Source organism: Homarus americanus, unplaced genomic scaffold (assembly GCF_018991925.1).
Source record: "Homarus americanus isolate GMGI-L3 unplaced genomic scaffold, GMGI_Hamer_2.0 scaffold30535, whole genome shotgun sequence".
Taxonomy (NCBI): Eukaryota; Metazoa; Arthropoda; class Malacostraca; order Decapoda; family Nephropidae; genus Homarus; species Homarus americanus.
The window spans coordinates 3,478,196-3,503,786 of record NW_024732440.1 but is presented as its reverse complement, the minus strand read 5'-3'; positions in this window follow the sequence as shown (position 1 = coordinate 3,503,786).

The following is a 25,591-nucleotide window of genomic DNA, read 5'->3' as shown; positions in this document are numbered from 1 at the left end:
TCCTTCTCTTTTGTCTCTCTGTTAATAACTACACAAATCTCCCTTGTCCGACGGCTGACTGGTTGGTGAGGGGAAAAAATAGAGAGAATAATTTTCCCTGTGTGTGTGTGTTTTGGTAATCTTTTTTTCTCTCCACCAGTTTGAACTGTGGTTTATGTGTGTGCATGTGCCTGTGTGTGTGTGTGTGTGTGTGTGTGTGTATTAAAGGCAACATTTTAAAGTGTCAGGATCTTTGTGGGGGAGAAATGGATGGATGGATGGATGGATGGATGGACGGTAAGATGGACGGTAAGGAAGGGCGGACACTCATCACTATTGACGGGTTAGGAGACAGAGATATTGGGGGTGAAAAAAAGGGAAGGAGTTGCTAAAGAGAAGTCTTGTGTGAGGTGTGTGTTTTTCTCTTTTGTACATATAACAGTGAGTACAGTTGGCTGTGAGTACATGTGACAGTGAGTACATATGACAGAGTACATTTAACAGTTAGTTCATAAGAGAAATGATTACATACGACAGTGAGTGCATGAGAGTACATATAACAGTGAGTACATATGAAAGTGAGTATACATATGCTCTGAGTACATACTGCACTACATATAACAGTGAATACATATTTTACCTTTATTTTTCACTCTCGTCTTCTAAACTCCTCATCACTCTCTCACACACACACACTCGCATACTCTCATCCTGTTCCTGTCTTACGTCTCCTCTCACTCCACACTAACCTACTACCACCCCCCCTCCTCTTTTCTGACAAATAAACTTCATTAAATACATAGTATCCTGTACCACCGCATTTCAAACTTAAACTAAATGCAGCCGACCCTGAGTTACGCTGCAGTTCGTTTTGGCCAATAGCATTTGCAATTACTATCTCTATGCATTACGATGCCTTTGCAAACAGCTAACATTATACACGAAGTAACTGGGCGTGGGGGCGTGGGTGGGGGAGGTGTTTCCTTCGTGTTGATTGTGTCATTCATCTTTGCAGGTAGATCTACTGGTTCTCGTGCCTGACTGACATTATTCACTGTCTCGCTGCCTGGTATTATGGATGAAAGAATGAATGAGTGGGTTTCATTCACTGTGTTGGAGGTGTATCTTTTTTTGGGGGAGGATTTGTTTGGTATTTAGTTGATCGTGTGTTAGAATGGAATTTTTTATTTTATTGTTTGTGTATGGATGAAGGGGTGGTGTGTGTGGTGGTGTGTGTGTGTGTGTGTGTGTGATGTAGGGGTATGGTGTGTGTGGTGGTGTGTGTGTGTGTGTGTGTGTGTGTGGATGTAGGGGTATGGTGTGTGGTGGTGGTGTGTGTGTGTGTGTGTGGGATGTAGGGGTATGGTGTGTGGTGGTGTGTGTGTGTGTGTGTGTGTGGGATGTATGGGTATGGTGTGTGGTGGTGTGAATGTGTGTGTGTGGATGTAGGGGTATAGTGTGTGGTGGTGTGAATGTGTGTGTGTGGATGTAGGGGTATGTGTGGTGGTGTGAATGTGTGTGTGGGATGTAGGGTATGGTGTGTGTGTGTGTGTGTGGATGTAGGGGTATGGTGTGGTGGTGTGAATGTGTGTGGCTGTAGGGGTATGGGTGTGTGGTGGTGTGTGTGTGTGTGTGGATGTAGGGGTATGGTGTGTGGTGGTGTGAATGTGTGTGTGGATGTAGGGTATGGGTGTGTGTAGCAGTGTGTGTGTGTGGATGAAGGGTGTGTGGTGAACGTGTGATGGGGTATGGTGTGTGGTGTGTGTGTGTGTGTGTGTGGATGTAGGGTGTGTGGTGGTGTGAATGTGTGTGGGATGTAGGGTATGGTGTGTGGTGGTGTGGAATGTGGCTGTAGGGGTATGGGTGTGGTGGTGTGTGTGTGTGTGGATGTAGGGTATGGTGTAGGTGTGAATGTAAAATGGTGGGGTATGGTGTGTGTGGTGTGTGTGTGTGTGTGGGATGTAGGGGTATGGTGTGGTGGTGTGAATGTGTGTGGATGTAGGGGTATGGTGTGTGGTGGTGTGAATGTGTGTGTGGCTGTTGGGGTATGGTGTGTGGTGGTGTGTCTGGATGGGGGTTGGTGCGTTGTGTGTCATGGTGTGTGGGGATGTAGGGGCGTGATGTGTTGTGTGTGGCAGATAAGAGGAAGAAAGGGGAAAGGGAGGCAGGTAGGGGGAAGATGAGAGGAAGGAAGGCAGATAGGAGGAAAAAGAGGGGAAGGGATCAGGTAGAATAAGATTAAAAGATTGACAATAGTGTTATGATTTCTAGATTGTCATATTGTTATCTCAGAAGTTCATAATGTGAAAAAAAATCTGACGGTGTTCGTAAATAAATGCATAGGCCTATGTGAGGAAATATGCTTTTACAAAATTTAAGGTATTTTCATTTTATATATATTCATATTTTTAAACGGATTAGAAGACGAGAAAAAACAGAAATCGGTCATAATTTTATTTTGACTTCAGAGGCAAAAATAAAAATAAGCAAATAGAAGTCAAGGATAAAATAAAAGCCAAAGTCGAAATAAAGAGCGCGCTAAGCACCCCCACATGTCTCGTGGATTTACTATAAGAAACAAGGGAACTATTATTATTTACTGGCAATAATTATGACGACTGACTGAACTTTTGTTATGGTCGTACAGCTCCTAATTGTCAGCCCAGGATACATTGTTGTGTCTCTTTTACGTTGAATCGTATGGACGAACCTAGACTAATATAGACGGCTTTTCTATTACCTGTCCAGGGATGTTATTTATAGCTCTCATTTTATCTCCTTAGGCTATAACTGCGTCAAAAGTCTCCAATATTTATTTTTAACTTGTCAAGTTGTTATGACAACGGAATAACAGCAGCACGGGGAAGAAAGACGGAGAGGGAAAGGGGGGGGAGGGAGGTGGAAGAATGGGGGAGAAGAGAAGGGAGGCAGGTAAGAGGAAGAAAAGGGGAAGAGGGGAAAGGGGGGCAGGTAGTGGGTAGTAGGCAGCTACCAAACAGGGAGGTACTACCGCCTGGGAAGATATTGGAAGCATAATGTGTTGTCTAATGGTAGACCCTGCTGCCATATGGCATCACAAAAGTTGTGACCAAGTCCCAGGTTGCTGATCTGACTTTCTGCCTCATTTACACACAATTGTTTCTCTGACTTTCACAACACAACATACAGTACATATATCGTTACTCGCTATTGATATTTTTTTTTGTGTATTTATTATTATTATTATTATTATTATTATTATTATTATTATTATTATATTATATTATATTATATTATATTATATTATATTATATTATATTTTGTTATATTATATTATATTATTTTTATATTATATTATATTATATTTTTTTAATATTAAAAGAAATATTTTTATTCGTTTTATTATGTTTTATTAATTCTTATTATTAGTATATTATATTTTCGCCCCCAGGCCCTAATGTGGGTCATTGACCTGTGCCCGGGTGGGCTAATCCCGTAAAAAAAAAAGTGAGATGATGACGGGGCAAGAGGAGAAATCATAACACGACCTCATCTGACCTGGAATTAAAAAAAAAGTTAATCAACAAAGAATCAGACCACTAAATAAGGTCATTATGTAACCCGGACCAGCCTATTTAACCTTTTAATTAACTCGTACTGTTGTCCTGGAGAAGCCCTGTCTGTCTCTTTATGTATCTGTCTCTGCCTGTCTGTCTGTCTGTCTGTTGGAGAGTGAAAGAAATATTGTAATTTGTATACATTTCTTTATTTAGTATATCTGTCCTTACCTACTGATTTTATCTACTTATTTATCTTTATTTTGTTATAGTTTTTCGGGTTACTGACAGTTTTCTATTTTTTCTTTATGATATATTTTCGCTGTTCTTTTTTTTTCAACTCGATATGTATTTTTTGTCGATTAATAAGTTTGATGTTTTTAATTGAGTTAATCTGCTAAAGAAAGAAAGAAAGAAAGAAAGAAAGAAAGAAATAAGAAAGAAAGGCAACAATACAAAACACATAGCCTCCAGACTCTTGAAAACACCGTGTTAGGTCATCGAGAGACACGTACAGTCCACCCTCCCCTTCTCCCTCCTTCCTCCATCATTCTTCCCTCACTTCCCTTCCCTCCCACCTCCTACCACATTCCTTCTCCCCCTCCCTCACCCTATCCTCTCCTCACTTCCTCCCTTCTCCCCACTCTCCTTCTTCTCCTCCCCTTCCCTTCCCTCCCTCCCCCCTCCCTCCGCCCACAGCAAGAGGTGCTAACAATAATCAAAGGTTCCCGCGTTACTGTGGCTCCATGACTCTTTATTATTTCACAGGTACCAGATCCACCGTCTCGATAACCCTACTTTAACGCCTCGACTCTCTGTAACTGTGGATAAGAGAATGTATCTAGTTATGGTCGAGTCTCGGTCTAATATCTTCGCCATTTTAGGTAACATACAGATACGAACCTTGGAGAGAATGTATGTTGATACTCCCTTAAGCTACGACACAAAATACAACTTTTATTATGGTGTTGAAATTAATCTAAGAACTTGACCATAACCGGATGAGTTCAACTTGAGACTGTGATCCAATATGGCGTCGATATTAAGATAGGACTCTACCGTAACCGGATGAGTTCAACTAGAAATTGTGCTCCAATATAGCGTCGATATTACACTGAGACTTTACGTAGGGTCTTTGAGAATACAGAGGACTTGGGTCTTTTTGTAATACCGTGATACAAGATATTATACAGGCGAGAGGAGAAGACCTTGTGTGTGCGGACTGGCTGTTGAACAATGGAGGTGTAGTGAAGGAGAAACAAAAAGAGAGAGAGGGGGTGGAGAGAGAGAGAGAGAAGAGAGGGTGAGAGAGGAGAGAGAGAGAGAGGGGTGAGACAGAGAGGAGAGAGAGAGAGATGAGAGAGAGAGAGAGAGATGATGTGAAAGAAAAAACAAAAAAATTATAAAATCAATAAAAAAAAGAATGGGAAGGACAGGTATAGAGCCAAGCCATAGAAAAGAAAAAATAATATATAGAAAAGGAACAGAGAGAGAGAGAGAGAGAGAGAGAGAGAGTGAGAGAGAGAGAGTGAGAGAGAGAGAGAGTGTGTGTGTGTGGAAATGGCACAAAGATTAAATTCATCAAAATTCTCTTGACAAAGGAAAACAAAAGTAATCTGTCTACCTACCTATCTATCTATCTATCTATCTATCTATCTATCTATCTATCTATCCATCTATCTATCTGTCTGTCTGTCTCTCTGTCTATCTATCTATCTATCTATCTATCTATCTATCTGGCATATGGCCTGGGTGACAAGTAAATGAAACAATATATACGCAATATTTTCCCATATATACAAAAAAAGATATATGAAAATGTTTATAGATGCCAAATATAAATGAATTTGATGGATTACGGTAATATGTATCTATATAAATAGTTAAGGAAAATTGATAGAGCTAAGAGGAGGTGGATGGATAGATGAAGGGGGTGGATGGATAGATGGATGGATGGAGATGGAGGGTGGATGGATAGATGGAGGGGTGGATGGATAGATGGAGGGTGGATGGATGGATGGATGGGGTGGATGGATGGATGGAGGGGGTGGATGGATAGATGGAGGGGTGGATGGATAGATGGAGGGGGTGGATGGATAGATGGAGGGGTGGATGGATAGATGGAGGGGTGGATGGATAGATGGATGGGATGGAGGGTGGATGGATAGATGGAGGTTGGATGGATGGATGGAGGGGGTGGATGGATAGATGGAGGGGGTGGATGGATAGATGTTTTGTGAGAGGCAAAGGAGAGTGGACGGAAAGAAGGGGTTAGATGAGCGAGAGGGATGAGATGTAGGGGAGAGGGAAGTAGAGAGGACGTGAGAGGTGAGGAATGAAAGAGAGGGAGGAGAGAGAGGATGTGAAAGGAGAGAAAATAAAGAGTGATAGAGAAAGGGAAAAATAGAAGAAGTAAGAAGAGGGGACAGGAAAAGACAGTAGATAGAAGAAAGGAAGAGAGAGAATAAAGGAGATAGAGTGGGAAATAACACAGAAAAGAGAGAGAGGAGTCGTGAGTAGGTGAGAAGAGGGAGAGAAAAGAAGAACGATTGTCGGAAAATATGGAGAAATGAGAATTTTGAGAACGAGGGAGACGCTGAGAGAGAGGATAAGTGTTTTTTGTAAGAGATAGGAAGGAAGAGGTGAAGAAGAAGAGAGGGAGAGGAGGAGAGGGAGGGGGGGTAAGGGAAGAAAAGGAGAAATGGATAACAGAGAGAGCATCACAGAAAGAGAAAGAAGGAGCAGTGGGAAAGAGAAAAATAGATAAAAAGAGAGACGGAGAGAAGAAACAGGGGAAGAACGAAAATAGAATGAGAGAAATAGAAAGAGAAATTGAATACAATCATGATAAACAAATACAGAGACAATAAATATAAATAAAGAAAGAGACACAAAGGAAGAAAGTAAAAGCAAGAGAAAGATATAAAAGAAGTCGAAGGTAACCATGAAAAAAAAAATCTCTTGGTTACATTTATTTTTCACGCATCTCTTGTTAAATGACGAACGCTGTCTTTGTAAAATGTCGAAATATTTGTTACATTTTCCTAACAGACGAAAAAGAAATATTAAATAAGAATATATATTTTTCTTAGTTTAGTTTTATGTGCTTATTATTATTATTATTATTATTATTATTATTATTATTATTATTATTATTATTATTATTATTATTATTATTATTATTATTATTATTATTATTATTATTATTATTATTATTATTATTATTATTGCCTTAACTTGACAAACTCCTCACTGAGCACATATCACCCCCCCCCCCAGTGTAAAATCCTGAATTATGGAATACACACACACACACACACACACACACACACACACACACAGTGAGTAATAGCACGTCACCAACAAGGACGCAGTGAGTGATGAAGACTGTTTTGTTGTTGTCTCAGTCGATAACTTCGCTGAGCTACTTAAATGAGTTACCTGCCTTAGTTGCTCAACAGTTAGGAGAGCAAAGTGAAAGCTCAGGTGTGGAGTAATTACGAGAGTGTCCTGCTAGGCTATTCAATTCACTTACCTGATGTTTGCAATGGATGTTCTTGAAGTTGTTATATTATGTTGTTCTGAGTTAGAGTTCTTGGAGGTATTTAGTTGAGTTGTATTTGGAAAGGACACAGTTGGGGGTTATTAAGTCTAGTTTGGAGTTTTTTATGATCAATTTATTATCTTTTCTCAGAAGGATGGAATTCTTGGAACTATTTAGCTCTGGGTAAGTACGGTATCGAATTAAGGGTTCGGAGTTATTAAATCCAGTTGGTTTAAGTGTGAGAAATATCGGAGTTATTAACAGTGAAAGCAGAAAGTTTAGATGAAACTCATACAGGAATATTTTGTTGTTTCAAGCTACTTATTCCATTGATTTATAAAGAACGTAATTACTGAAGAATCAATCAATTTAATAATTTTATATACTTTGCAGTGAAAATCCTTTGAGTTATTTAGTTAAGAGCAATGTTATTTATCACTTTAACAAAATTTATAGTTTATATGAATATGATTTTTTTTTTTTTTTACAATCCCTGAACCATTTCATACCTTATTGATGTGTATTTACGATACTGGTTGGAAGACCCACAAAACTATTTAGCTAAAAGCAAAACTGCGTCACATAAATCTTGCTGAGTTATTTTTCGTTTTGTAAAGATCTATCTCCATGGAGTTTTAAAAAGAGTTATTGGGGCTGACATATACTCCTTGCCGATTACTTTTTTTATATTTGGACTCTATTTTGGCGTCGCTTCAGAAGGGGGAGGGAGGTATAGTTGACCTGTCGTTCTCTTTAGTTTCTCTCGTAGGCCTAGTTATTATATTTGGCGAATAATCAAGCACTTAGGTTAGTTATGAAGTTTATGTAATTTTTCTTTCTGTCTTTTATCCACTCTCTCTCTCTCTCTCTCTCTCTCTCTCTCTCTCTCTCTCTCTCTCTCTCTCTCTTTCTCTCTCTCTCTCTCTGCTGGTAACCTCACGACTCAGACAATATTTCTGTCGTTCTTTTTCTCACATCTCACATTTTATTCTATCTATATTATACTATTACGACCAACGGTTACCCCCTGTCTGTCTGTCTGTCTGTCTGTCTGTCTGTCTGTCTCCCTTTTTATCTATGTATCGCTTGTACGACCCACGATATCGATCTCTTTTCCCCTCTCTCTCACCTCACACACACACACACACACACACACACACACACAGTCTGTCTCTCCTTAACCCATCCGACATCCTCAAAGACCTCCTCGACACCTGGAGCTGCTGTTGTCCGCCTCGCCTTGTGTTGACGTACAAAAATGCTTGCGATGACACCTCGTTTTCAAAGCCTTGTAAAAATGAGAGTTGTTTGGTGTCTTTTCACGTGCCTGGAGGAAGAAATGGGTGAGGGAAAGAGGGTAGGGGAAGGAGATGATTATGAGGAGGGCAAGAGAGGAAAGAGAGGAGATGGTATGAGGGAGGGCAAGAGAGGGAAGAAGGAAATAATTATGAGGGAGGGCAAGAGGGAAGAGAGAACAGTATGAGGGGAGGGCAAGAGGGGGAAAAGAGGGGAGGGGAAATGGGGATAGTGGTATGAGAAGGGAAGGGAGACAGGGGAGCGGGTGGTACGAAAGAAGCCGAAGAAGGTTAGATGGTATGATGGGAGGGGAAGAGCGGTGTGGTACGGTAGTAATATGAGGAGGAGGGGGTAGAGATATGGAGGTAGGGGATGAGGGAATGGGAGGTGATGAGGGGAGAGGGAATTGGGGAGTGGGAGAAGAGAGGGATGGTGGCAGGGGAAGGAGAAAAGGTATTGGGGAAGAGAGGGGAAGGTATGTTGGGGAAGTAAAATAATCGTATTAGAGAAGGGGAGATTACTTGGGGAGGAAAGGGGCAGGTGAGATCACGTTAGGGAGAGGGAGTTGCAACGGGGAGGAGAAGATGTGAAGTTTCAATAATCTGGTGGACAGAAGGGTTGGGGAGAGGTTAATCTGGGGAGGTTGAAAGGGCTGAGAAGATTAAGACTTGGGGAGTAGGGAGATACAGACAGGGGAGTAAGTTATAGGGAGATATAATTCCAGAAAAAATGAGGAAAAAAAGTAGAAAATATGAGGTTGTTGCTGATTTATTCTGGGAAACTTACAAATGGGGAGATGTAAACAGGGATAAAAAGAGAAAGCAGAAGCTGGAAAGTGGATAGTGATTAATTCCTGCTAGTTTAGAAAGTACAGAGGAATATAGAAAGGAGAGAAAACACTGAAAATAGTAAAAACTATAGTGGGGTAGTTGCTGGAAATTAAAAAAAAAGTAGGGGAGAAAAGAAGAGGAGATAAAGAAAGAAAGGGAAAAAATAGTGAATGCACAAAAAAAACAGAAAGGGTCGTTGAAGGTTGAGTCAGAGGCAGATCCAAGTTGCATGAGACAAGTTGACAAGGCAATATGTTTGTCTAATATTTTCCCTCACATGCAAAACCCTGACAACTTTATACCGTCCTTCTATTCTGAAATATTCCTCCCAACTGTTATCTTATTTCGTTTTCGATATTTATTTTCACTCGTGTAACTTGCATAGATTTTTTCCTTAGCTTTTTCCTAACAATTTTCTCTTTTTTTCTATTACGTAGTTTTTGTAATCTCTGTCTTTTGTCATATATATTTTTTTTTCATCCATTTGTATTTTTCTTTTCCTAGTTTGGTTTCGTTTCATATTTGTGTTTGTTTTGACCGGAAACTATCTATAGCTTTTCAGTAAAAGATGTAGAATTTTGTTGAATTTCTTCAAATTACCAAGTTGAAAAGTACATTAGATATTACTTAAATGTAATGAGTTAATGAGTCGAAATAATACATGCCTAATATACATACATACATACATACATACATACACACATACATACATACATACATACATACATACATACATACATACATACATACATACATACATACATACATACATACATACATACATACATACATACATACACACATACATACATACATACATACATACATACATACATACATACATACATACATACATACATACATACATACATACATACATACATACATACATACATACATACATACATACATACATACATACATACACACACAATACATAAAATTTATTAACATATAAGTCTTTTAAGAATTCAATGGAAAAATCGTGTCGTTCGGAACTTACTTGGGTGACGACGGGCAAAGTGAAGGTTCGGATCTGACTTCACGTAAGTCTCATTTCTGAATAGAATAATGAGCCGAGAATTTACATAGAGAGTGAGAGAGAGAGAGAGAGAGAGAGAGAGAGAGAGAGAGAGAGAGAGAGAGATAGAGAGGTGAATGGTAAGGTATAACTGTACCTTTGTGTTTACTCATACTTGATTTTATCCCAAGTTCACACACACACACACAGTAACGTAGGAGAAAATGAAGAAAAGAAACCTGGGAAGAATGTAGTGAAAGAAAAGAAATATAAAAGTAAAGGAGAAATAAGAGAATAGAGAGAGGGGATGGAAATAGAAAGTGAAGAAGAACGAACAAGAGAAGAAAAGAAGAACATGTGAAAGAAAAGAAAAATGCGAAAGGAGAAAGGAAAAAAAAATAACTGAGGAACACTAAGTAGAAAAAGGTGAAGAATGTCATTTATATAAAAGTTTTTCTGCTTTCTTTTTAACTTTTTTTTTTTTTGGTGAACCATTTTTTTTTATTTACACTCTTTCGTACTTTCTCTTCCTGTACATTAAAGCTCCTTCCTCTAAAGTCCCAGTTCTTAGACCTCCACATTCCTAATTCTCTCTCTCTCTCTCTCTCTCTCTCTCTCTCTCTCTCTCTCTCTCTCCACTTATCCCTCTCTCTTTTCTACCTCTCACTCCCTTATAGTTTCTTTCATTTATTTCCCCTTCTCACTTAAAATCTTTCGCTCTTACTTTCTCTTCCTTAACGCTCCTCTTTTTTCTTCCCTCTCTTATTCATTTGACACCATTCTCTCTCCCTCCATTCCCCCTCATCACCAATCTCTCTCCCCTACCTTTCCTCTCACTCACCCTACTCATCCCACTCACGCAAATCATCCAACTCACCCCACTCATCCCACTCACGCAAATCATCCAACTCACACAGCTCATTCGACTCACGCAAATCATCCAACTCACCCCACTCACTCCAGTCATCCGATTCACCCCACTCGTCCCACTCACTTTACTCATTCTACTGAACCCATTCGTCCCACTCATTCCTATCACCCTACTCATTCCGACATATCCCATTCACCCAACTCATTCCAACTCACTCCACTCATTCAACTGAACCCACTCGTCCCACTCATCCCTAGTACCCACTCAGGATCGAGGCTCTCTCTGACGCTTTTGTTTCCTGCCGTAAGAGAGTGCCACTGCCGGCAGATTACCAGTAGTACGTACGTCTGGCGTTGATTCCAAAAGCTCTTGGCATTATAGGGTAGAAACAGAACGGCAGGCGCTAATTATTGCTCGGCTCGACACTGGATATTTCAGAGATTGAGAGAGAGAGAGAGAGAGAGAGAGAGAGAGAGAGAGAGAGAGAGAAGTTGAACAATATGACGTAATATATCAACAATATCAAGGGGACAGTAGAGAAAAAAAGAGACAGAAAGAAAAGAAAAACTAAACAAAGAGAAAAATTACAATAGAGAAAGAGAGAAAGAAAACGAGAACGATAAAGGGCAGAAAAAAGAGAGGGACAAATATAAAATGAAAGAAAGAAAGACGGAAAAAATCAAGAGAGAAGGAAACGAAAAAAAAAGGAAAAAGAAAAACTGAGACAATGAGAGTTATAGGAGAGGAAAAAGAGAAATAAAACAACGAGAATGAGAGAAAAATGGGAGAAAGAGAGAAAAGGAAAGAGAAAGCAGAGAAAGGAGAACGAAAGTGATAAACAGGAGAGTCAGCTGAGACATAACACATCAACAACAAACACTCTGGAAGGTTTGCACTCCTGACATTTTCTGCTGCCATGTTAACTGTCTCGTTGATGTCACCATGGTTGGCAGCATCCTCTCTCTCTCTCTCTCTCTCTCTCTCTCTCTCTCTCTCTTTCTTCTTCGTGTTGTTTATTTTTATGTCTATAAATTTACTGCTTATCGTTCGTTTTTTCTTCTAAAACAATTATTTGCTTTATCAATTTACTTCGTTTTCTTCTATCTCCTTCTCCTACCCTTCATTATTGCCTTTTTCATTCTAACTTTCTTTTAAAATCTTCCTTTTTATCTTTCTCTCTAGCTTTCTTTGACCATCTACCATCTTAATAATCATCTCGATCCTTTAAAAAAAATATCTAACGTAATTAAATAAAATACATTAACATAAACACAAATACTGAGAATAAAAGATAAAAAAGAATATCTTCTTTCTCCCCCCCCAAAAAAAATAAATACATGAATAAAAATAATATATCACTAAAATAGAAGACTTATATAAGCTATCCATTTCATGATGTGTCGTAATTATACCATAATATTTGGAGTCAGGATCTTTAGCTTTGGTCTTCCTCCAGTGAACTTGTAAGGTCTGTCTCCAGTGTTTAAATGGTTTAAAACGTTTCATCAAGGGCGAAGTTCTGGTTACTGTGGTATGTTTTGTTTATAATGGTCGCCCCCCGTGTAACGAGGATGGCCGGCCCAAGGGCCACCTAGGCGTTAATTTGTTTAAGGTGTAGAAGCTGTCGTCAGCACAACAACAACACCCCAAGTTAACGACCTGCATGACCCAGTGTCAAGGAATAGTCCGAGAACACCGGACAACTCGCCAACTGCACTGGCTAACCGTTACCCCGGAATACGATCCGCAAATCGATTAACATCCAGGTTCCCAATTACTGCTGGGTAGACAGAGGCAAATGGCGTAAAGAAACTTGCCCATAGTTTCACCCTGCCCGGAGACCGAACCCGTGTCCCCTCGCTTGCTAGGCGAGCATGCTGAGCATTACATCACAGGTCGCATGTTTATACACACAACACATATACATGTAAAAAAACGTAAGGAAAACTGATTGTGATTAAATATGTGTAATTTCATGAACATATATAATAATAATAATAATAAACTAAACGCGTAAACTCAGAATTACACCTAAAACTAACACACCTTATCAGCCCGACACAGCCACCGCCCTCCACCAGTACACATCATGTCGACTTTGGTGAGGTTGGACCGCTATTCTAATATTCAGTGCGATCAGGGCCCCCCAGACCTTGTGCATGCCAGGATATAACGTCATATAATACCAGATATAGTCCAGGAGTCATGAGGCAATATGTTGGGTGCGTCGGAGATACAACATGACTACGGAATCTGTAAAAGTGAGATGGCAATTGATTTTGGGAGTATGTTTTGAAAGTCTTGTGAGAAACCTTGGAATTGTGATGGTGTTGGTGGTTGTGGTTGTGGGGGTGTTGGTGGTGGTAGTGGCAGTTGGGTGATGGTGGTAGTGGTAGTTGGGTGATGGTGGTAGTGGTAGTTGGGTGATGGTGGTAGTGGTTATTTGTAGTGGTAATAGATGGTCCTCCACTTCTTTTATTCCTTTCTCTAGTTCTCTCACTTTCTTTTACTCTCTTTTTACCCCACTTTCCCTTTCCTCTCTCTCTCTCTCTCTTCATTTCTTCCTTTTACCAATCCTCTTCCTCTCCTCATCCTCCTCTTTTCTCCTCTCTTTCCTTTTTTCTTCCTCTCCCATACACTAATATCTTTCCTCTCCTCGTCTTCCTTCTTTTTTCCTCTCTCTCTCCTTCTTTTCCTTCCTCTCCCTGTCACCAGTCCACTTCCTTTTTTCTATTCCATCTTTCTCCTTATTTTCTCCCTCTCCCTTTCACCAATCCTTTTCCTTGCTTCCTCGTCCTCCTCCTTTCCTTTTTTCTCCTTTCTTTTACTTCCTCTCACTTTCACCAATCACTTTCCTCTCCTCCTCTTCTTCATCTCTCTCCATCTCCTCCTTCCCTCCTTTCCTCGCTTTTCCTCCTCCTCCTCCTCCTCCTCCTTCCCCTCACCATGCGAAATCCTGAACTGCCACAACGAAGAGAAAAAAAATTAAAGGAAAAAATAAAAATTGCTCTCCTCAGACATGCAAATCTGACATTTTCCATCTTCTTCTTTTTCTCGAAGACGGACTACTTTTCTGCTCGTCTTATCCCCGGTAATTAGAAGTCGTTCAGCTCCTCAGAATGTGGCAGAATGTTAAAACTCCGGCAGACGTGAGAGATTGTGTATAGTGGCCTGGGTGGGTGGGTGGGTGGCTGGGTGGGCTGAGGGGATGGGTGGCCTCTGTGGATGACCTGTATTGTGTTGTACTTTATTATATTGGTATTTATTTGTGTGTATGGTTCATTTAGTAATCTCTCTCTCTCTCTCTCTCTCTCTCTCTTCTTTGTCTTTATATCTTCTTTATCTCTCTTTCTTTCTTTTCTCCTATTCTTCTTTATTTTTTCTCTTTTCTGTCTCCCTCTCTCTCGTTCTATCTTCTATCTCTGTTTTTGTTATTTTTCTTCCTCATATACGTAAAGTTTTGAAGTATTTCATTATATATTTTAAAGATATGAATCATTAATCCCCGCAACTCTCTCAAAAATGGTATATAAAATTATCTGTCATCCGTGTCTGTGTTTGTATTTACTTGCAACCGACATTGCCAACACAACAACTGGAAGAAATAATAATGGCTTTGAACTAAATTATTTTATGCCCATATAACACAGTAAGATCTCAAATTAATACGGTATACAGTGATCCTTGCCATTGGTGTCAAGGAGAGAGAATTTGGAATTTGGTAACATTTACGTACATAATTGTCCTCGACTTTATCGGGCTTTTACTAATACATGATATCCTCTGTAATTATACATTGACACTAATTGGTTCATATGAATTTTACTCAATGTTTTATTTTCATTATTTCAAGTTATTTTTTTTTTTGTGAGTTTACTTAGGGAGTCAAAGTATATTAAGATAATTGGTTAAGGTAGAGTTGTTCACATAAAGCAAGTCCACTTCCATCCTTCACCCTCCATCATCCACACAGAGATGAAGTTTACCCCCCTGGTGATGAGAGGTACTCGGCCGTGTACTTCCCCCATAACAAGAGAGTGTAGGTGGCAAATGTAAATTCCTTGTTCTGAACTTTTAAACAAGTATTAGAAATGTGCTAAAGTGTACAAACCAGCCCTTGAAAATACTAGAAAGTGGATATGTATAAGAGTGTGTGAGTAGAAAGTAACCAATGTGGTCCCTATAGCCTTGAGCTCTCTAATATGTGTAAATGTGCGAGTGTTTAGAAAGTAATTGGTAGAGTTCCTTACTTTGAACTCGCGTACAGAAATTAAAGTGAGAAAAAGTCTAGAAAGTAATTGGTGGGTCTTTATAACTTTGATCTCTCACACAAAGAAAACAAAAATGTGAGTAAGAGTAGAAAGTAATTGGTGGGGTCTCCAGCTTTAACTCTCACACACAGAAAGTGGAAACGTGAAAGGGTGTAGAAAGCAGACTGGTGGACGGACACCCTCTGGTGCTTGCCGAGGTTGCTTGCAGTCTTTGTGAGAGTGGGGAGGGGGTCAGAGGAGCGAGGCTTTGGTTGAGTTCGTGAGAGTTTAGTGGCGTTGACAAGGTCTTGGTTGTGGTGAGAAAGTGTTTTGAAGTCTTAGTTGATTTGTGTGGTTGTTTGGTTGGGTGAGTTGAACTTCATTATTAAGGATTTTTATTTTTTGGAGGGTTGTGTGGTTGAGTTGATGTATTTTGGTCTAGTTTTGGTTTGTGTTCTGTGAGAGATTTGATATATAGTGACACGTGTTGGTTGTGAGTGTATGATAAATTATATTTTGAGTAGAGTTAAGATATGTTGATAACAGTTTAAAGAGATAATAGAATGTAGAGCTTTATTTATTTATTTATTTATTTATTTATTTATTTATTTATTTACTTATTTATATTTTACCTCAAGTAATGTTTTCTTTTTGTTTAAGCCTTTTCTATATTCGGGAGACGTCTTGGAAATAAGATAACTCCAGTGATGATGTTATGAATAGCATAATAAGCTTCAATAAACATATTATAGAAATTAGAAGAAAAACTCATTCAAACCACGAAAACAGAATAAACTACCATAAGAAAAAAAATTACCCCCAAAAATCATTCAAACTATAAGAACAAAATAAATTCACTAACCCTATTATAAAAAACAGAGGAAAAAAATACAAACCATAGAAAATAAAATAGCAAAAGTTCTACTAATGTATTTTAAGTTTATTCAAGGATATATCACCTTTCCTTTACCCAGCGTGGGATTAAACGTAACTTCAGGCCCGCGTGACTTACTCGTAAGTATGCGACAAGAATGCATTAGAATTCCTTCGAGGATTTACATGACAGAGCGCCGAGTTGCTGGGTGCTTGACTTACAATAGCTTTCAGGAACCCGACGTCGAACCCTGGTCCTCGAATTGTAAAGGCTGGGTGTTGGTTGGTTCTTGTGCTTACGGTAGTACACACTGTTACCAAATTAGTTCGTAGTTCTTTATGTTACATTTAGACTATTCCTTTGTTTCAGTGTGTGTGTCCCAACTCTCTCTCTCTCTCTCTCTCTCTCTCTCTCTCTCTCTCTCTCTCTCTCTCTCTCTCTCTCTCTCTCTCTCTCTCTCTCTCTCTCTCTCTCTCTCTCTCTCCACCCTGTATGATCTTCACCTGGCTAACGAAGGTAAGAAATACTCTACACAACTAATGAACACCAAAAACACTTAATCGTTCCGGGTAAATAAACCATTTTTCCGTAATCACCTAAAGTAAGTCATAGAACACCCTTAAGTAAGACATAGAACATCCTTAAGTAAGTCATAGAACACCCTTAAGTAAGACATAGAACACCCTTAAGTAAGACATAGAACACCCTTAAGTAAGTCATAAAACACCCTTAAGTATGTCATAGAACACCCTTAAGTAAGTCATAGAACACCCTTAAGTAAGTCATAGAACACCCTTAAGTAAGACATAGAACATCCTTAAGTAAGTCATAGAACACCCTTAAGGAAGTCATAGAACACCCTTAAGTAAGTCATAGAACACCCTTAAGTAAGTCATAGAGCACCCTTAAGTAAGACAGAACACCCTTAAGTAAGTCATAGAACACCCTTAAGTAAGTCATAGAACACTTACTTAGAAATGGACATAGAACATCATCAAGTAAGTCATGCATTGTACCCTTAGAGTAAGACATAGAAACACCCTTAAGTAAGACATAGAACACCCTTAAGTAGAGTCATAGAACACCCTTAAGTAAGACATAGAACATCTGTAAGTGAAGTCATAGAACATAGCAAATCCAAGACCTTAGAACACCCTTAAGTAAGACATAGAAGAACACCCTTAAGTAAGACCTTAGAACACCCATAAATGAAGTCATAAAAACACCCTTAAGTATGTCATAGAACATACCCTTAAGTAAGTCATAGAACACTTGTAAGTAAGACATAGAACACCCTTAAATAAGACATAGAACACCCGTAAGTAAGTCATAAAACACCCTTAAGTATGTCATAGAACACCTAAGTAAGTCATAGAGAACACCCTTAAGTAGTCATAGAACACCCTTAAGTAAGACATAGAACACCCTTAAATGGAATCCGCAAGACTCCCGCCAAAGTAAGTCATAGAACATACCCTTAAATGAAGTCATAAAAACACCCCGCCAAGTATGTCATAGAACACCCATAAGTAGAGTCATAGAACACCCTTAAATGAGGTCATAGAACACCATGATAAGACATAGAACACCCTTACATTTCAAGACCTTAGAACACCCTTAAGTAAGACATAGAACACCCTTAAGTAGGAGTCATAAAACACCCATGGTATGTCATAGAACACCCATAAATCAAGTCATAGAACACCCTTAAGTAAGTCATCATAGTATGTCATAGAACACCCTTAAGTAAGTCATAGAACACCCTTAAGTAAGTCATAGAACACCCTTAAGTAAGTCATAGAACACCCTTAAGTAAGTCATAGAACACCCTTAAGTAAGTCATAGAACACCCTTAAGTAAGTCATAGAACACCCTTAAGTAAGTTATAGAACACCCTTAAGTAAGACATAGAACACCCTTAAGTAAGTCATAGAACACCCTTAAGTAAGTCATAGAACACCCTTAAGTAAGTCATAGAACACCCTTAAGTAAGTCATAGAACACCCTTAAGTAAGTCATAGAACACCCTTAAGTAAGTCATAGAGCACCCTTAAGTAAGTCATAGAACACCCTTAAGTAAGTCATAGAACACCCTTAAGTAAGTTATAGAACACCTTTAAGTAAGTCATAGAACACCCTTAAGTAAGTCATAGGAGACCCTTAAGTTTTTATCCTATTAAGATTAATAATTAAACTTATACAACTATGCCTTTAGTCTTGAAGCCTTATTAGAGCAAAGTTTTTTATATCAAACTTTTATTTTACTTATTTGTTGTATAATAATGTCATTTAATCTTATAGTCTTATAGCATATATGTCTCCTTATCATACTTTATTAATCTCATACAATAATGCCATCAATTTGTAGTTTTATAACACCAACCCGCTATTTTTCCTTACTTTATTTATCTCTATTTTTCTAGTTTCATTACACAAGTTTATAGAGACTCATGAACACAAACAGTAACATAATATCAACCAAATAGCTCCAGTATATTCACTTCGGGGGGTTCTCGGCGCTGGCAGCAAATTGAACGCTCGATACAATATTCGCCCGAGCTTGGTTAAATTAATTTGGGGTCGGGTGGAAAACGTTCGCCTCAGTTTCGGCTTTCAGGAGCGATAAATTTGGTGTCTTGCTCAAGTTTAAGCAGTGTGGTGGTGGTGGTGTGTGTAGGTGTGTCGGGTTCCTCTACATTAATTGGTACATAAGCCTGCCAGAGAGGTAAGATACAGTGTGCAATTCAAAGGTTTAAAATGAATTCTATGTATGTGAGTTGGGTTTGTGTTTACGTTGTGATGGGGAACTGCATTGAGTGTTTGCAATTCATGTAATTTGGAGGAAATTGTGATGATGGTGATGAGAGTGAGGATAATATTAAATGTATTATTATTATTATTATTATTATTATTATTATTATTATTATTATTATTTTTATTATTATTATTATTATTATTATTATTATTATTATTATTATTATTATTATTTTATTATTTATATATTATTATTATTATTATTATTTTATCTATTTTTAATAATAATAATAATAATAATAATAATAATAATATTATTATTATTATTATTATTATTATTATTATTATTATTATTATTATTATTATTATTATTAATTGCATCAAAGATACTTAAAGATAATATAAGAACCCTATTGAATGTAAAACAATAATAATATACCCAAACTGTTTTTCGTAAATTGACTCGGTATGAACTTCACAAGAACGAAAGATTAATAATGTAGGTGACATAACACTACCGAGGATGTATTAACGTTAACATAATTCACATTCGTTATTTCAGTCTTTTTTCTTGCTCGTAATGCATCAAATAATTACATTTTCATTAATTATATGTTTTATAATTTTCACTAAGTCACTGGATCTTACCCCTCGTCTGAAAATAACTTTGATGGTGTGATTTCGTCCGTGCCTGGTACAAGTTATATTCTAAATGTCAAGGCTGATGTGATTTCATTCATAAATTTTCGGCTTCATTCATCAGCATGGTAGCGTGTGTGACGTCACTCCATTCACATAATGAGTGGTTGTCAACAGTGGCGGAGGCGGGGGCTGGTGATAGAATATTTCCTATTACCGAATACTTAGTGTGCAAATTGAGAGATAAAGAGATAGATAGAGAGAGAAAGATACGAAGAGGAAGAGAAAAAAAGAGTGATTTAATATAAAAATTCTTATCCCAGATTGACAAAATGACTGAAAAAAAAAAGATTGCACCATTTTTAACACGTAATATGATACTTAAAGTCAGAGATAGAGAGAACTAGACAAAGAGAGGGAAAGAAAAAGACAGAGAGACACAGCTAGACAAAAGAGAGAGAAAGAGACAAAGAGACAGAGCGAGAGAAAGAAAGAAATAGCACACTTTTCATGAGGTAACTTATGGTGGGTAATTTGCACAGCGTCACCCACATAGCGCCGTGATATACGACATACCAGTGAGCCCAGTATAGTGGAGTATACACATTAAAGGGATTATGTTCCGTAGTTAGCTATATGTGTGTGACTCAGTGCTGGCTCACACACACACACACACACACAATGCCCTCACCTTTCAATACCTACACCATCCCCTCTCAACCCCCCCCCTCACTCTTCAATACCCACTCCTCCTCTTCCTCCTCCCCGCACACTTCAATACCTCCTCCACCTCCTCCTCCCGTCACCCTTCATCCCTCGCCACAGTGGATCTCTCACCCTTCACACGTCTCTCCCTGTGTATCCTACAACCCCTCAAGCGTGGGACAGAGACACCTCCTGTCATCCTGGAACTAATATCATCCCCCCCACCCCCCGTTACGAGGTGCCAGAGGTAGGGTAGAGTGCCTGACTCACTGTGTCCATAGCGGCTCTGTCTGTCTTGTAAAAGGTTTGAGTTGTTATTTGTCTGTGATGGTCTCTTAGGAATAATATTAATAGGAGTAACAATGAAAACAATAATCATAATAAGTACAATAAAAATCTTAATAATAATAATAATAATAATAATAATAATAATAATAATAATAATAATAATAATAATAATAATAATAATAATAATAATAATAATAATAATAATAATAATAATACAAAAGTAAATAAAGATAAGCCTATTACAATAACAGTAATAGTAATAACCATAGCACTAAACATAAGAATAAGAAAAGGAAGAAGAAAAAACAAAGAAAAAGGAGAAGAATCAGAATAGTTGGCGTTTTCCCCGCAGCAAGTAAAGGAAAAATCATTATTTGCCGCAATTCTTGTCACTTGTATATTTCAACAGACAGCGTCTAATTCCAGTTTCTCTGGTGTAGTCGGGCATGCTAAATACAGCTTAACCTCCCTGGTAAAACTTTGACCTTATCTGAGAACTGCAAAGGTGTAAACTTGTCTGTAATTTAATCTAAGAATAAAGTTTTTGGTCCACGCGCATCGTGGTATTTTTGCCTGTGATTGGTCATGACGTAAGTGTGACGTCAGTGAAGAGTAATATTTCTACAAAACAAACTCCCACACCAGGGTGTTGAACCTCTCTGATTGATCCGTCTTTACGGGTGATGACGTGTGATGTTTTCTGGTGACGTCAGTAAGCAAACAAACTCCTCCCACCCTTGTCCTTACAGCACTATGATTGATCAATTCCAGTGATGACGATAGTGAGACTTCAATGGCGTCACTGATGAAGAACCAATGAACGTATCCGAAGTTATATATTAATTTTATCTTTAGTATTTTCCTTTATGCATTAATAAGTATTCAGCGGAAGAAAAATGAGATTTGACTTGACTTATAGCTGGTGGGTTACAGTAGTCTCGACCCCGAAAACTTATATGTTAGTCATTCGCCACAACCTCATGGTATTTTTCAATTTGGAAAGAAAAATATTGGACTTCCAACGCAGGGAGCCTGATGAAAAGAAGCTTGTGCATACGTGTGTGTGTGTGTGAGTCATATGTATGCAGGATTTTATGAATATATGACAGGTATACACGACGGGAAGAGTTGTATACATATGTTGTATTTTGGACAAGTTCTTGTATACATGGATTGTGCAGTTCTCTGAAATTATTATACAGTGTTGTGAGAACAGCCAAGGCAAGTTTTTTTTTCATATAAGCAATTACAAAAGTTTCGACCTGTTATGATGGTACTGTACGCGCTTGTTTTTGTTGGCACTACTGAAATTATGTTGGCACAACTGAATTTTTGTTGGCACTACTGAAATTATGTTGGCACTACTGAATTTAAGTTGGCACTATTCTTTTTTTTTTTCGTTAATATTCTTGTGCATATGTTGGGATTCTTCGTTTCTTCTTGATTTCCCTGTGTTCTTTTCATTTGGCATTTAATCTTTTCTCCTTCCAGAACATGTGTTCATAATCCTCTGGTAAGCCTCAACTCTTTAATATTCTTTTGTGGTGTTCGTGTTACGCCGGATTGTTTTTGTTTTTTATGTTGCTAGCGTTTTGCAAGGCTGACATTCCTGTGTTTTTGTTTTGTTTATAACCACGTCATTCGAGAAACCACAGTTGGTATGCTTGTTTTTAATGACACTATCGGAGTCTTCTGTATGGTTGGCACTGCAAGGTCGCTTTGTTTACACACTGAATCTTATCATGGCCATGATTACACCTTCCTAAATACTGCACTACACCGCCAGTATCCATACACAGAAGCTCATTCGTACTCAAACACACACACACACATGCACACACTCTTGGAGTCTCAGTACGTACTCACGATAAATTCTGAGCTACGCAACGAGTAGAAAGTTGAACATTGAGATTAAATAACTCCTTTGTATTCGTAGTGCACAAGCTGGTGGTTATCTCCCGCCAAAAATTATCAGCTGATAATTTTGGCGGGAAGTTTTGGTGGGAAGCTACATGGGTTCTGGAATCCGGCAACAGACCCCGACTCCTGGCGGACGGAGATAAAATTTGCATTTAGGAGGGATGGATGAGAAAGGGAACAAGAAATGAGCAATGCAAGACGATAAGGGGAAGGCAGATAATAAGAGGGAGACTAAGAGAAAGGTGGGTAATGCTGCGTAGATGATGAGATACAGATGATGGAAAGGTTTGTGAGAAAACAGAAAATAATAATAACCAAAAGGAATGACACAATGGAATGAAGAGATAAACCAGAAATAGAAACTTGAGCAAGAATAGGAAACAATAAGAGACTAAAAGATATTCTAGAATAAAAAAAAAAAACCTCACTCAAACCAAAAGTTTATCTAATAATAAATATTAGTAATAAAATAACAACAAACGAAACAGAAGAAAAATACAATAGAAACTTAGAAACGAAATAAAAAACCACAAATAACTCAAACAGAAGAAAGAGGAATAAAACGAAAGACAAGCAAAATACACTAAAGAGTAGATAAAAAGTGATAGATAAGAGAACACGACACCGGAGAAAAAAAAGAAAACAGGAAGAAGAGAATCAAGGACACAGGAGACTCGCGGTGAAGGAAAATGAATAACAAGAAAACTTTAGAATTGAATCGCATGGGAGTGACAGCCGAGGGGGAAGGGAAGGGGGGGGGGAGACGTCTAGGAGTCTTGAGAAAAGATTAGCAGCGTGGTTAAGATGTGGGATGCTTTCAGGCTCTATGTTAGGGAAGAGAAAGTGTACCAGGGATAGAGAAAGTGCACCATGGATAGACAGAAAGTGTACCAGGGAAGAGAAGGTGTAACAGAGAAATACAGAGGAAGTGTACCAGTCAAAAGAAGTGTACCAGGAAGAGAGAGAAAGTGTATCAGGGAAGAGACAGAGGAATGAGAACGAAAAGAACAGAGTGTAAACAAAGAGAGAATTCAGAATGTGGATCAAGGCAACTTCACTCCTCAGTTGTTCACACCATCTGGCGAGATGAGACTAAGTACAAGATGCTTGACGCCAGACTAGTCGAGATGTTATCTGAACAGAAGCAGCAGCCCAGAAGTTACATCGTGGCCTGGGTGAGGTGTCAACTATCCTTCTCTTTGCTTAGGTTCTGCTCTGCTGTGTCTCAGGGAACAAGATCTGCGGCCTAATTACAGTACAGTAACTCAGCTAGGGTAGCTACTTTTGTATTAGGATTGTTAGGCAATACAATGGTGTAGAAGGTATGGCTATATAAGTGAAGGATGGAGGCAATGTAAAAAATAAATAGTAGAGTAGTAGGGAAAATGAGAAGGAAGAACAAGGAGGAAAAAATAATAGAAGAGAGAGAAAATACAGGTTTATGGGGGCTGTTGTTTACTGTCTCGGGAAATAAGAGGCTGTCACTGAGAAGCTGAGAGATAAATACACGAGACCAGGCACGTGGAAACTTGAGAAATGGTAGAGATATGTGTTATGTGAGTCCTTTTTAGAGATGGTATTGTTAAAAATTGAATTCTCTCTCTCTCTCTCTCTCTCTCTCTCTCTCTCTCTCTCTCTCTCTCTCTCTCTCTCTCTCTCTCTCTCCACAAGAAAAAGACAAATTTTTTCTTGATCCTAATGTTAAATTTAATCAGAATCGAAGCCTCTCGTTTTGGGATCATATCGTCATCCGTGAAGACCTGCTGATGAAAAGGTGTTATGACCAGTCAGGGTGGTCCTCGACTGTCAACACGATGACTCAAATTTAACCGAAGTAGCTCGTCTGACAGTGATGTACTTAACCCTTGTGTTATGCAAAGGTTTCGAATGTCGTATGTTATCTGTATTACCCGACAGTCTGTTTACTTGTCTGTCTTTTTTTAAATAATGTCTTTGGCTACTTTACAGGGTGTCGACAGAGGATTCATACAAATTCACCTCTTAAAAGTGTGAATATGTATAATTCTTATCTTTTAGTCACCCTGTACAGTATGTGTTCCCTTATCTGGAATGTTAGACACCTGGGCGTGACACTGACAACCTATTGGGGATCTTATGTCAACTCCCAGTGAATCAGTGATTTAAAGTTAACTTCCTGGAGTAAGAATTGTAAATTTAGGAATGATCGACGAATTAATTTGCGGAAGAAACAATTTCTTCTTCAGAATAATTCAACACTGATGCCTGGTCAAGTATACTCAAGACTTTGTGTGTGTTACCGATAACGTGACAAGGAAAATAAGGCGATAAAAGATGAAAAATATAAGTGATAAATTATAATGTGTTCGTTCTGCAGTTTCTAATATTTTTATTTAAGATATATTCATAGATAACAAGGTAAACACACACATAGACAGGCATTAAAGCCAAAAAATAAACAACAAACGTTTCGCTTCACGGACAAGCCCTTAATATCTCTTTGAAAATGTGTTTTATTTATATTATCGGGGGAAGATTAGGTGTGTTATTTTATACGTAAGGTAACGCTAATGAGGGGGTGATAAAACAACAGGTATATACTAGCCTTTGTTACCACGCCAGCCAGCATAACACAACACACGAAGACTTAAATCTGCCCCAAACTATACACATCCTGGTAACTACAGTATATGAATCCCAGGACGATATATAAAACACGCCTCCCCTTCAGTGTCGTTTGTTTAAAGTGAAACGATTAGTAATATAGAAAGAAAAAAAACAGATGAAAAAGTATCATAATTGACTTTACCACAATACTGATAGTAAATTCCCTGCATGACCAGTTACCAATGATGCCGTGAGAGAGAGCCAGGTACAGGTACAAGTGCAGATGCAGGTATAGGTACAGGTACAAGTACAGGTGCAGGTATAGGTATAGGTACAAATACAATTGCCGATACATGTAAAGGTGCAGGTACATGTACAGGTATAGGTACATTAATAAACAAAATTACATCAGTGTATTTAGTTTGGTTTAAGCAACATTTGAGTAAATTATAAAACAAAACTGAAAGAGTAAATTATAGAAAAAATTCGAAGAATATC